The sequence below is a fragment of the Leuresthes tenuis genome, unplaced genomic scaffold (genome assembly GCF_036924035.1).
Source record: "Leuresthes tenuis unplaced genomic scaffold, fLeuTen1.0.hap1 SCAF_24, whole genome shotgun sequence".
NCBI lineage: Eukaryota > Metazoa > Chordata > Actinopteri > Atheriniformes > Atherinopsidae > Leuresthes > Leuresthes tenuis.
Window position 1 is genome coordinate 24,624,293 of NW_027325378.1, and position 12,857 is coordinate 24,637,149.

At 40.7% G+C, this 12,857-nt stretch overlaps 1 non-coding gene across 1 annotated transcript; it reads left to right on the forward strand.

Annotated features, from left to right (window-relative positions):
• The first annotated feature begins 1,097 nt into the window (after nt 1–1,097).
• On the forward strand, nt 1,098–1,211 carry LOC140285057 (U5 spliceosomal RNA). The gene has a single exon (XR_011910258.1). It is a non-coding gene; the product is annotated as a U5 spliceosomal RNA (small nuclear RNA).
• Nucleotides 1,212–12,857: the final 11,646 nt, after the last annotated feature.

A 12,857-nucleotide genomic window follows, 5' to 3' on the forward strand; every position in this document is an offset into this window, starting at 1 on the left:
TGCACAATCGTGGGAAATGGTGAAGGAAACGACCCAGACTTTTTTTAAACAGCAAGGTAAACGTAAAAAAAGGAAAGAGAATAGATGTATGATGGGACTACAGAAACGCTTACAGAGCTACTTTAAACTAAATCAGTGTGGCATAGACTTTAATGAAGAAATCAAACATGTCAAAAAGGAAATGTCAGTTTTAGCAGAAATAAAGAGTAAAGGAATTTTTGTAAGAAGCAGGGAGCAGGAAATTGAGGAAGGTGAAAAATGCACACGGTACTTCATTAAGAAAGTTATAAATAAAAAGGAGTGTATTCAAAATCTAAAAAGAGAAGATGGGTTTTTAACAAAATCCACACAAGAGATGATTGAAACTGTACATACCTTTTATAGTAACATGTACAAAGAGAAACCAGTGCACTTGGAAACATCGGCAGAAATTTTAAAATTCGTTGACAAAACCGTAAAAGAGCATGCACACTTGACACAGGATTTTACTGCTTTAGAGTTAGAAAAAATGCCTAACAGGTTTTAAGAGAAGTCGAGCTCTGGGTTTAGACGGGCTTCCTGCAGAATTCTATCTGACCTTTTGGGACCTTTTATCATCAGACATTTTAGATGTTTTTAAAGATTTTGAAAAACTCGACCGACTGCCTGACAGTTTTAGAGTGGGAATAGTGACTCTACTTTTTAAAAAAATGATAAGACTGACCTAAAGAATTGGAGGCCCATCACACTTTTAAACTTTGACTGTAAACTTTTTAGCAAGGTTTTAGCGACACGGATGTCCTCTGTTTTAGAGGAGGTAATTCACCCAGACCAGGCTTGTGCCATCTCAGGGAGACAACTCACCGACAGCCTCGTACTGATTCGAGACATCATTGATTACGCTAGAGACAGAAACACCCGGCTTGTCATCTTAAATTTAGACTTTGAAAAAGCTTTTGATCGGGTCTCGCATCAATATCTCTTTCAGGTGTTGCAGCCATCGAGTAGTTCCTCCTTGGTCAGCCGAGGAGCAAGGGGGGGGGGGGAGCAAAGCTCACCATGGGGAAGGTGGCTATGCCAACTAGCCTGATGCCCTGCTCCCGCAGTGACGGATAATCGTACTCTGGTTTCTCTTCATAACGTACAAGTCTTTCGCCTTTTACTAAAGACTTCAGTGGAGAGCAGCACTAATGAGTTGTTTCTATTTTTGGCAGGCTTTACCTTTGCGGGTGAAGCCCTTTCTGTCTGTGCAAAAGAAATCTTGTTACTCTGCAGAGTGACTTCTCTGAGTAGAGTCGCCTTACTTGTTGCGACTGCTTTGTCCTTCTTAATTACCATGTCTAGAAAGATTTAAACAAAAAAAACAACGTTGTACTTTGCAGTAAAAGAAAGAGCAAATCTAAAGTTTCAGGAATCCGAGAATAAGCTTACTTTCACGAGTTCTTCACGATTTCGGATTTTGCAATAAAATGAATTCCTTCACTCAAACTAAATTAAAACTGCTAAACCGCTAATCTGTTACATGTAAGGCAGATGTCAAATTCACCGAAATAGGATCTAAGGGTATTCGGCCAATCGAGCTGTAGCAGCTTCGGTAAAAGAGTATAAGTTGAAGAGTTTGTGAATAAAGGTGTGCGCACACATAGTGAGCTGTAGGAAAATAGGCAGGGAGCAATGCCGGCTGGGGTATATGTTCTTGTATGTTGTCTGACTGTTTGATTTGAATGTGTTGTGTAAGTGTCCTGTTGAATGTTACATGTTTGGGCTTTGACACGCTTCACTGTGGTTGTTAACTGTGTGGTGTGTCCTGAAATGTTATATGTTTGGGCTGTGTGACATGCTTAATGCTTGTCAGTAGCTACCCACTTATTCATATATAGCAACTGACAACATAAGAAGTCCGGACATACTTTGATAGTAGTTGTAGAAGTATCCTTATTGATAATAGATAAACTAATTCATAGTGATAGAACAGTAGATGAACAGGTGCCTGCACATGTCTCACGAAAATAAAATGGGTGTATGATTGCTGACGGCAGAGCAATACTGCCAAACTTATGAGTTCTTGTGGCAAACTTGATTCAGTGTCTTGACGTGTATACGCTGTTTCGCTGACTTGATTGTCACAAGAAACAAAGTGTGTTTGATAAGATCCGACCATTTTATTACGGGAGGATCAGTATGTATGGATTCTGGTGTGACTGATAAACCCATTCATATCTTAAGCATCATCTAATACGTGAGACAACGCCCTGACACACAATCAAAAAAAAAAAAGAGAGAGGGGTTTTGTGTCCCCACAGTCCATAATGTAGAAAAGAGAGAAAAAAGCCTTTCTGATTTGGTGTGTGTGCTCACAGTGCAGAGTGTAGAGAAAAGAGAGAAAAGAAAGCCGTTTTGGTGTCACAGGTGTTGTGACTTACACACACATATTTCTGAATTGAGAAAATAAATCATTTTAGAGGAAGCAGTAGAGTTTAGATCCCACATTTGTTGATAGGCATTCATTTATTTTTTCTTTTAATCAGTTTTAAAGTGAATACTAACTGAGAAATGAAAAAGGTTAAGAGTTTAGAAGGTTTATGATCAGCTGAGTCTCTAAACAGAACAGCAAAGGGCTTCATTGAACATTTAAAAAAGATTCAGATTGTTAGAATATCCAGAAATTATAGGAATGGTGGTGATTACTCTTATTTTCTAGAATGGAAATAACTGCACCATGTCTGTTTTATGAATTTAAGGGGCTAAAAAGTTTTGTTCTCGTTTTTCTATGATTAACCGAATGTATGTGAGAGTGCAAACAGACAGAAGGGTTACGGCCAAGCGCTGGACCTTCCAAAAAAGATGAGACAGGCTGGACCCGTGCCATACTAGTTAAGACCTGCCTGTGGATAACAGGTTCTTTAAACTCTCACACACACAAACTCACACACACGTTCGCACACATACACCCATACACACACACATTCTTGAGCTTGCTGCAAGATTAAACCTTTGCATTAACCGACTCCAGCAACTCTGAGTCTCATTGAGAGAATTTTCTCAACAATTGGGTACTCAAACCAGATCTCGACGTTTTTTCCGCCGTCCAGGGTCGGAGCTGAAACCGTGCACGGGGGAGTCCAGTACTCCTAATGAAAGACCCCCTGCTGAATTGCGGTAATTAGGGGCCAGTGTCCACTGAAAGGGGGAAAAAGTGACGAGATCGTACTTTTGAATCAATGGCCAGAAGCCATTGGCAGTGCAGGCATCAACAATTATGGTGTTATTTCACCCATTAACACTTAAGGTACCTCATGCAGTGGCTGTGATATGGTTACTTAACAAAATATCTTTACCAGACATCTCTCCTACATAACTGTTCTTCTTTCACAGCCACACCTTGTTGTCGAGAGATGTGCTACACTTAATCCATCCACACTGCTACCTACCCCACAGATGGAAATTCTCATGATTGCATGTCAGAAATAACCATCAACGTTTTACCCAGGCCAGACTTAACTGATATACGTTATGAAAATGCAGAAATAACTATATTTATTCGACAGGTCACGCAAAAAACCCTGATGGCACAAATGCTACAGGATTTGCAGTACTAACAGAAACTGAAGTTTTCTTAAAACAACCACTACCAAAAAATTACTCTGTTCAAGCAGTCGAATTGGTAGCTTTAACTGAAGTTTGTAAATTAAATAACAAAAAGGTTGTTAACGTTTACACTGACAGTCAGTATGCCTTCTCAACTGTACATGTGTTAACACAGCATTGGAAAAACAGGTATGTTGACATCCACAGCTAATGTATAAACTACAAATATTTTAGCATTATTAGATGTTATTCAATTGTCATCTACAATAGACTCGTATGAATGACCAGAAGGAAAACCATACTGCCAAAGAATTTGTTTAAATATGCTGCAGTATTAAGCCATGGACCATGTCATGTCTCAACAGGAGGGATGGAAGCAATAATGAACAAGGTTTTTACAGCATATGGTTTTACTAATTATTGAAAAATTATTTTTAGAATAAAGAAATGAATAAAGTTTTGTCTAGCAGGTCAAATATGTGCAAAATACAATCCACAGGGCAATCTAAGACCAAAACAAAGATAATACCCTAAGCCAGTGTATCTTTTTCAACATATTTGTTTGGATTTCATTATTTCATTATTGTGTAGATTTCATTGAACTAAATTAATGTTAAGGGAAACGATTCTGCTCAGTGACAACAGAGGTTTTTACCAAATGGACTGAAATATTTCCATGTGCACAAGCAGATGCACTCTCAGTAGCAAAAGCACGGGTAAAATAAATCATTTCTAGATTTGAAATTCCTGAAAAGATCTTCAGTGATAATTTGACACACTTTGTAAACAATGTCATCTCACTGATGGCAAAGAACTTAAAATAGACCTTAGAAACCACTGTGCATATCATCCACAATCAGCAGGTTTCGTGGAGAGACACAATGGAATAATTAAGTCAAGATTGAAAAAAATCATGGAAGAAATAGGAAATGTTGGGTTTACTGTTTACCATCCTAAAAATGCATCCTCCAACTAGCACAAGATGAACTCCATTTGAGAAAAGGTATGGAAGACCATTTGTACTCCCACAGTCAAAACACAGTCATCAACTGACATGATGAAGAAAAAAAGAAAAAGAGAAGAAACCTTAGCAGAATACAAATATTAACAAGTAGAGAGATCTCTTCTGTTTAGTCTGTTCCAGGTGAACCGGTGAAGGAATATCTGAAGACAGTAAAACCCGGGGACTGGATCATCATCTAAGTGATAAAGAAAAAGAACTGGTCCAGTCCAAGGGGGGAAGGTCCATTTCAGGTACTACTTACATCACCCACAGCAGCTGAAGGACTTCTTGGATTCACTTATCACATTGTACTACGACCTTCAGAAGTAGGGAAAGATTAGTTACCCACCACTGTTTTCTGAGGCAAAAGTCTGACTACAAAGGGGAATTCTCTCTACAGGAGGGAGTTCATCTCAACCTCAGTGAAGAAAACAACGGCTAACATGAGAACATAGGGTGTGACTAAAATAAGACAGGGAAAATGGATGGACAAAGGCCGTGGCATCCATTCAGATTACCAGGATTTTGTGGGTTAAGAGGAACCAGCTGTGTATTATTAATCATTACTCTTATTATAGTATTCCCAATTTTATGGTATGAAGCATGGATTAGCAGAAATAAAGATGATGCAGGACAGAGTACCACCACTGTCCCCTTGACATAGAAAGTGCCACACTAGTAATAACATTTATTTAAACTTGGAGATAAATGGAGAAAATAATCTCATATGCAATAGCTGAGACAGAAAAAACAGAAAACTTTTGAAGACACGATTAAAAGAACATTTAGAACATACAATAAGCTTAAAAGGAGTGACAAATCTGCGACTGCGGAGCATAGAAGTCTAATTAAAAACAGGAGCAGTAGGACAGACTTTTGGGAAATCTGAGTAAGCTCTGGGAATCAAATTTAGATAATGATCAGACTTGGCCTTTCTTATTTCTGCTGTACATTTATTTCTAAGCTTCCTAAAAGCAAGGCAATGACCCGGGGCCCTCATATGCCCAGCTAGCATCCAAGGTTTATTTGGAGGTGGTTCAGCTGCAAGTTGTGAATTTCTGACTAAAGTTTGTAAAAAGCGGGTAAGACAAGTTGCGAATGCCTGACAATGTATGATCAAAAGAGGGAGAGGAGGTTTTCGGCTGAAAGAAGGTCTGAATATCCAACCATAATTTGTAAAAACCGGGGAAGAAAAGGCTCGAAAGCCCGACTATACACCATCAACAGCTGGAGCGGAGGTGTTCAGCTACAAGAAGGTGTGAATGTCCGACCATAGTTGGTAAAAAGCGGATAAGAAAAGGTGAAAATAACCGGCTGTACACAATCAATAGCGGGAACGGAGTTGTTCGGCTACTAAAAGGTGTGAAAGTCCGACCCTGGTTTGTAAAAAGTGGGTAAGACAAGGTGTGAATGCCCGACAATGTATGATCAAAAGAGGAAGCGGAGGTTTTCGGCTGCAAGAAGGTCTGAATGTCCAACCATAATTTGTAAACACTGGGGAAGAAAAGGCTCGAAAGCCCGACTATACACCATCAAAAGCGGGAGCGGAGGTGTTCAGCTGCAAGAAGGTTTGAATGTCCATCAATAATTGCTAGAAAACATGAAAGAAAATTTTCGAATATCAAACCGCACATGATCATAAGCGGGAGAGGAGGTGTTCAGCTGCAAGAAGGTGTGAATGTCCACCCATAATTACTGAAAAATGGGTAAGAAAAGGTGCGAATGCCCAACCATACATCATCAAAAGGAGGAGTGGATGTGTTCGGCTACAAGAAGGTTTGAATGTCCGACCATAGTTTGTAAAAGCGGGTAAGAAAAGGTTAAAATACCTGCCTGTACACAATCAATAGCGGGAGCGGAGTTTTTCGGCTGCAAGAAGGTGTGAACGTCCGACCAAAGTTTGTAAAAAGCAGTTAAGAAAAGTTTCGAATATCCAACCAAACATAATCAAAAGCGGGAGCAAAGCTGTTTGACTGCAAGTAGGTGTGAATGTCAGTTCATAATTTGCAAAAAGCTGATGAGAAAGGGGGAGAATGCCCGACTATACACCATCAAATGCAGGAGCGGAGATGTTCGGCTGTGAGTAGGTGTGAATCTCCAACCATAATTGCTGGAAAATGTGTTAGAAAAGGTAAGAATGCCGGTCCATACATCATCAAAAGCGGGAGAGGTGGTGTTCGGCTGCAAGTAGGTGTGAATGTCCAGCCATAATTACTCACAAACGGGTAAGAAAAGGTAGTATTGCCAGACCATACATGATCAAAACAGGGAGCGGAGGTGGTTCAGCTGCAAGAAGGTGTGAATGTCCGACTAAAGTTTGTAAAAGCGGGTAAGACAAGGTGCGAATGCCCGACAATGTATGATCAAAAGAGGGAGCGGAGGTGTTCGGGTGCAAGAAGGTCTGAATGTCCGACCATAATTTGTAAAAACCGTGAAGAAAAGGCTCGAAAGCCAAACCATACACCATCAAAAGCGGGAGCGGAGGGGTTCAGCTGCAAGAAGGTCTGAATGTCCACCAATAACTACTGAAAAATGGTTAAGAAAAGGTGCGAATGCCCAACCATACATCATCAAAAGCAGGAGTGGATGTGTTCGGCTCCAAGGTTTGAATGTCCGACCATAGTTTGTAAAAGGTGGGTAAGAAAAGGTTCAAATGCCCGAACATATACCATCAAAAGAGGGAGCGGAGGTGTTCCGCTGTAAGAAGGTGTGAATGTCCGACCATAGTTGGTAAAAAGCGGGTAAGAAAAGGTTAAAATACCCGACTGTACACAAACAAAAGAGGGAGCAGAGATTTTCAGCTACAAGAAGGTTTGAAAGTCCGACCATGGTTTGTAAAAAGCGGGTAAGAAAAGGTTCGTATGCCCGAATATACACCATCAAAAGCGGAAGCGGAGGTGTTCGGCTTCAAGAATACGTGAACGTCCGACCAAAGTTTGTAAAAAGCAGTTAAAAAGGTTCGAATATCCAACCAAACATAATCAAAAGCGGGAGCAGAGCTGTTCGACTGCAAATAGGTGTGAATATCAGATCATAATTTGCAAAAAGCTGATCAGAAAGGGTGAGAATGCCCGACTATACACCATCAAAAGCGGGAGCGGTTGTTCGGCTGTGAGTAGGTGTGAATCTCCAACCATAATTGCTGAAAAATGTGTTAGAAAAGGTAAGAATGCTGGTTCATACATCATCAAAAGCGGGAGAGGTGGTGTTCGGCTGCAAGTAGGTGTGAATGTCCAGCCATAATTACTCACAAACGGGTAAGAAAAGGTAGTGTTGCCAGACCATACATGATCAAAACAGGGAGCGGAGGTGGTTCAGCTGCAAGAAGGTGTGAATGTCCGACTAAAGTTTATAAATAGCGGGTAAGACAAGGTGCGAATGCCCGACAATGTATGATCAAAAGAGGGAGCGGAGGTTTTCGGCTGCAAGAAGGTCTGAATGTCCACCCATAATTCCTGAAAAATGGGTAAAAAAAGGGTGCGAATGCCCAACCATACATCATCAAAAGCAGGAGTGGATGTGTTCGGCTACAAGAAGATTTGAATGTCCATCAATAATTGCTTTAAAACATGAAAGAAAATTTTCGAATATCAAACCGCACATGATCATAAGCGTGAGAGGAGGTGTTCAGCTGCAAGAAGGTGGGAATGTCCACTCATAATTACTGAAAAATGGGTAAGAAAAGTTCAGAATGCCCAACCATACATCATCAAAAGAGCGAGCAGAGGTGTTTCGCTGTAAGAAAGTGTGAATGTCCGACCATAGTTGGTAAAAAGCGGGTAAGAAAAGGTTAAAATACCAGATTGTACACAATCAATAGCGGGAGCGGAGTTGTTCGGCTAGAAGAAGGTGTGAAAGTCCGACCATGGTTTGTAAAAAGCGGGTAAGAAAAGGTTCGAATGCCCGAATATATATACCATCAAAAGTGGAAGCGAAGGTGTTCGGCTGCAAGAAGGTGTGAACGTCCGACCAAAGTTTGTAAAAAGCAGTTAAGAAAAGATTCAAATATCCAACCAAACATAATCAAAAGCGGGAGCAGAGCTTTTCGATTGCAAGTAGGTGTGAATGTCAGATCATAATTTGCAAAAAGCTGATGAGAAAGGGTGAGAATACCCGACTATACATCATCAAAGGCGGGAGAGGTGGTGTACGGCTGCAAGTAGGTGTGAACGTCCAGCCATAATTACTCACAAACGGGTAAGAAAAGGTAGTATTGCCAGACCATACATGATCAAAACAGGGAGCGGAGGTGCTTCAGCTGCAAGGTGTGAATGTCTGACTAAAGTTTGTAAAAAGCGGGTATGACAAGGTGCGAATGCCCAACAATGTATGATCAAAAGAGGGAGCGGAGGTTTTCGGCTGCAAGGTCTGAATGTCCAACCATAATTTGTAAAAACCGAGGAAGAAAAGGCTCGAAAGCCAGACTATACACCATCAAAAGAGGCAGCGGAGGTGTTCGGCTGCAAGAAGGTCTGAATGTCCAACCATAATTTGTAAAAAGCGGGTAATAAAAGGTAAGAATGCCCAACCATAAATTATCAAAAGCGGCAGCAGAGATGTTCGGCTGGTATTTATCAATGTCTAGATAGATTTCAAGAAAAAACAACGTTGTACTTTGCAGTAAAAGAAAGAGCAAATCTAAAGTTTCAGGAATCCGAGTATAAGCTTGCTTTCATGAGTTCTGCACGAATTCGGATTTTGCTATAAATTAAATTCCTTCACTCAAACTAAATTAAAACTGCTTTGTCCTTCATATGTACCCAATTCTACATATATTTCAAGCATAAACTTCCTCATATTACCCAGAATGAAAAAGAACCACACTTGTGATTAAGCCATACGCCCCTTTTGAGGAGTTCTGCATGATTTGGGATTTTATCTATAAAATTAATTCCTTCACTCAAACTATGTTAAAACGGCTTTTACCTTAATATTTATCAATGTCTAGATAGTTTTAAACAAAAAAAACAATTTTGTACTTTGCAGTAAAAGAAAGAGCAAATCAAAAGTTTTAGGAATCCGAGAATAAGCTTCTTTTCATACGTTCTGCTATATTTGGGATTTTATATATAAAATGAATTCCTTCACTCAAACTATGTTAAAACTGCTTTTAACTTCATATTTATCAATGTCTAGATCGACTACAACAAAGAACAACATTGTATTATGCAGTAGAAGAAAGAGCAACACTGAAGTATCAGGAATCCGAGAATAAGCTTCTTTTCATACGTTCTGCATGATTTGGGATTTTATGTATAAAATGAATTCCTTCACTCAAACCAAGTTAAAACTGCTTTGTCCTTCATATTTATCAATATCTAGATCGATTTCAACAAAGAACAAGGTTGTATTTTGCTGTATAGGAAAGAGCAACACTGGAGGATCAGGAATCCGAGAAAAAGCTTATTTTCATGAGTTCTGCACGATTTCGGATTTTCCTATAAAATGAATTGCTTTGCTCAAACCAAGTTAAAATAGCTTTGTCCTTCATAGTTATCAATGTCTAAAAATGTATCAAGCATAAAGTTCCTCATATTACCCTGAATGAGAAAGAAGCATCCCTTTGGTTGAGCAATACGTTCCTTTTGAGGAGTTAGGCATGATTTCGGATTTTGCTATAAAATTCATTCCTTCACTCAAACCAAGTGGAAACTGCTTTGTTCTTCATATTTATCAATGTCTAGATCGATTTCAACTTCTTCTACTGGAAAATCCAACGTTGTTCTTTGTTGAAGTCGATTGATAAAGATGAAGGTAAAAGCAGTTTTCACTCGGTTTGAGTGAAAGAATTTATTTAATAGCAAAATTGCAAATCATGCAGAACTCCCTTTCACATTCACACCTTTTCTCACCCGCTTTTTGCAAACTATGGTCGGCCATTCACAGCTTCCTCTCCACCATACTTGTATGATGGGATATTCACACCCACTTGCATCCGAAGACACCCCCCCCCCCCCCCCCCCCCCCACTTTTGTTGATATTTAGTCGGTCATTCGCACCTTACCCGCTTTTGGCAAACTATGGCCTTCTTGCAGCCAAACACCTCTGATCTCGCTTTTGATGATGTAAGGTTGGGCATTCAGACCTTGCTTCACCTGCTTTTCACCAAATATAGTCAGACATTCACACCTTCTTGCAGCCGATCCACTCCTGCTTTTGATGATGTATGGTGGGGCATTCGCACCCATTTTTTACCCATTTTTCAGGAATTATGGGTGGACATTCAGATCTTCTTACAGCCGAAAACCTCCGCTCCCTCTTTTGATCATACATTGTCAGGCATTCGCACCTTGTCTTAGCCGATTTTTACAAACTTTAGTCGGTTGTTCACACCTTCCTAACTGTTTTGATCATGTATGGTCTGGCAATACTACCTTTTCTTACCCATTTGTGAGTAATTATGGTTGGAGAGTCACACCTACTCACAGCCGAACAACCGCTCCCGCTTTTGATGGTGTATAGTCGGGCATTCTCACCCTTTCTGATCAGCTTTTTGCAAATTATGATCTGATATTCACACCTATTTGCAGTCGAACAGCTCTGCTCCCGCTTTTGATTATGTTTGGTTGGATATTCGAACCTTTTTAACTGCTTTTTACAAACTTTGGTCGGACGTTCACGTATTCTTGAAGCCGAACACCTCCGCTTCCGCTTTTGATGGTGTATATTCGGGCATACGAACCTTTTCTTACCCGCTTTTTACAAACCATGGTCGGACTCTCAAACGTTCTTGTAGCTGAAAATCTCTGCTCCCTCTTTTGTTTGTGTACAGTCGGGTATTTTAACCTTTTCTTACCCGCTTTTTACCAACTATGGTCGGACATTCACACCTTCTTACAGCGGAACACCTCCGCTCCCTCTTTTGATCATACATTGTCGGGCATTCGCACCTTGTCATACCCGCTTTTTACAAACTTTAGTCAGACATTCACACCTTTTCTCACCCGCTTTTTGCAAACTATGGTCGGCCATTCACAGCTTCCTCTCCACCATACTTGTATGATGGGATATTCACACCCACTTGCATCCGAAGACACCCCCCCCCCCCCCCCCCCCCCCCCACTTTTGTTGATATTTAGTCGGTCATTCGCACCTTACCCGCTTTTGGCAAACTATGGCCTTCTTGCAGCCAAACACCTCTGATCTCGCTTTTGATGATGTAAGGTTGGGCATTCAGACCTTGCTTCACCTGCTTTTCACCAAATATAGTCAGACATTCACACCTTCTTGCAGCCGATCCACTCCTGCTTTTGATGATGTATGGTGGGGCATTCGCACCCATTTTTTACCCATTTTTCAGGAATTATGGGTGGACATTCAGATCTTCTTACAGCCGAAAACCTCCGCTCCCTCTTTTGATCATACATTGTCAGGCATTCGCACCTTGTCTTAGCCGATTTTTACAAACTTTAGTCGGTTGTTCACACCTTCCTAACTGTTTTGATCATGTATGGTCTGGCAATACTACCTTTTCTTACCCATTTGTGAGTAATTATGGTTGGAGAGTCACACCTACTCACAGCCGAACAACCGCTCCCGCTTTTGATGGTGTATAGTCGGGCATTCTCACCCTTTCTGATCAGCTTTTTGCAAATTATGATCTGATATTCACACCTATTTGCAGTCGAACAGCTCTGCTCCCGCTTTTGATTATGTTTGGTTGGATATTCGAACCTTTTTAACTGCTTTTTACAAACTTTGGTCGGACGTTCACGTATTCTTGAAGCCGAACACCTCCGCTTCCGCTTTTGATGGTGTATATTCGGGCATACGAACCTTTTCTTACCCGCTTTTTACAAACCATGGTCGGACTCTCAAACGTTCTTGTAGCTGAAAATCTCTGCTCCCTCTTTTGTTTGTGTACAGTCGGGTATTTTAACCTTTTCTTACCCGCTTTTTACCAACTATGGTCGGACATTCACACCTTCTTACAGCGGAACACCTCCGCTCCCTCTTTTGATCATACATTGTCGGGCATTCGCACCTTGTCATACCCGCTTTTTACAAACTTTAGTCAGACATTCACACCTTGCAGCTGAACCACCTCCGCTCCCTGTTTTGATCATGTATGGTCTGGCAATACTACCTTTTCTTACCCGTTTGTGAGTAATTATGGCTGGACGTTCACACCTACTTGCAGCCGAACACCACCTCTCCCGCTTTTGATGATGTATTGTTCGGCATTCTAGTCTTTTCTAACACATTTTTCAGCAATTATGGTGGGACATTCACACCTACTCACAGCCGAAAACTTCCGCTCCCACAGTTGATGGTGTATAGTCGGGCA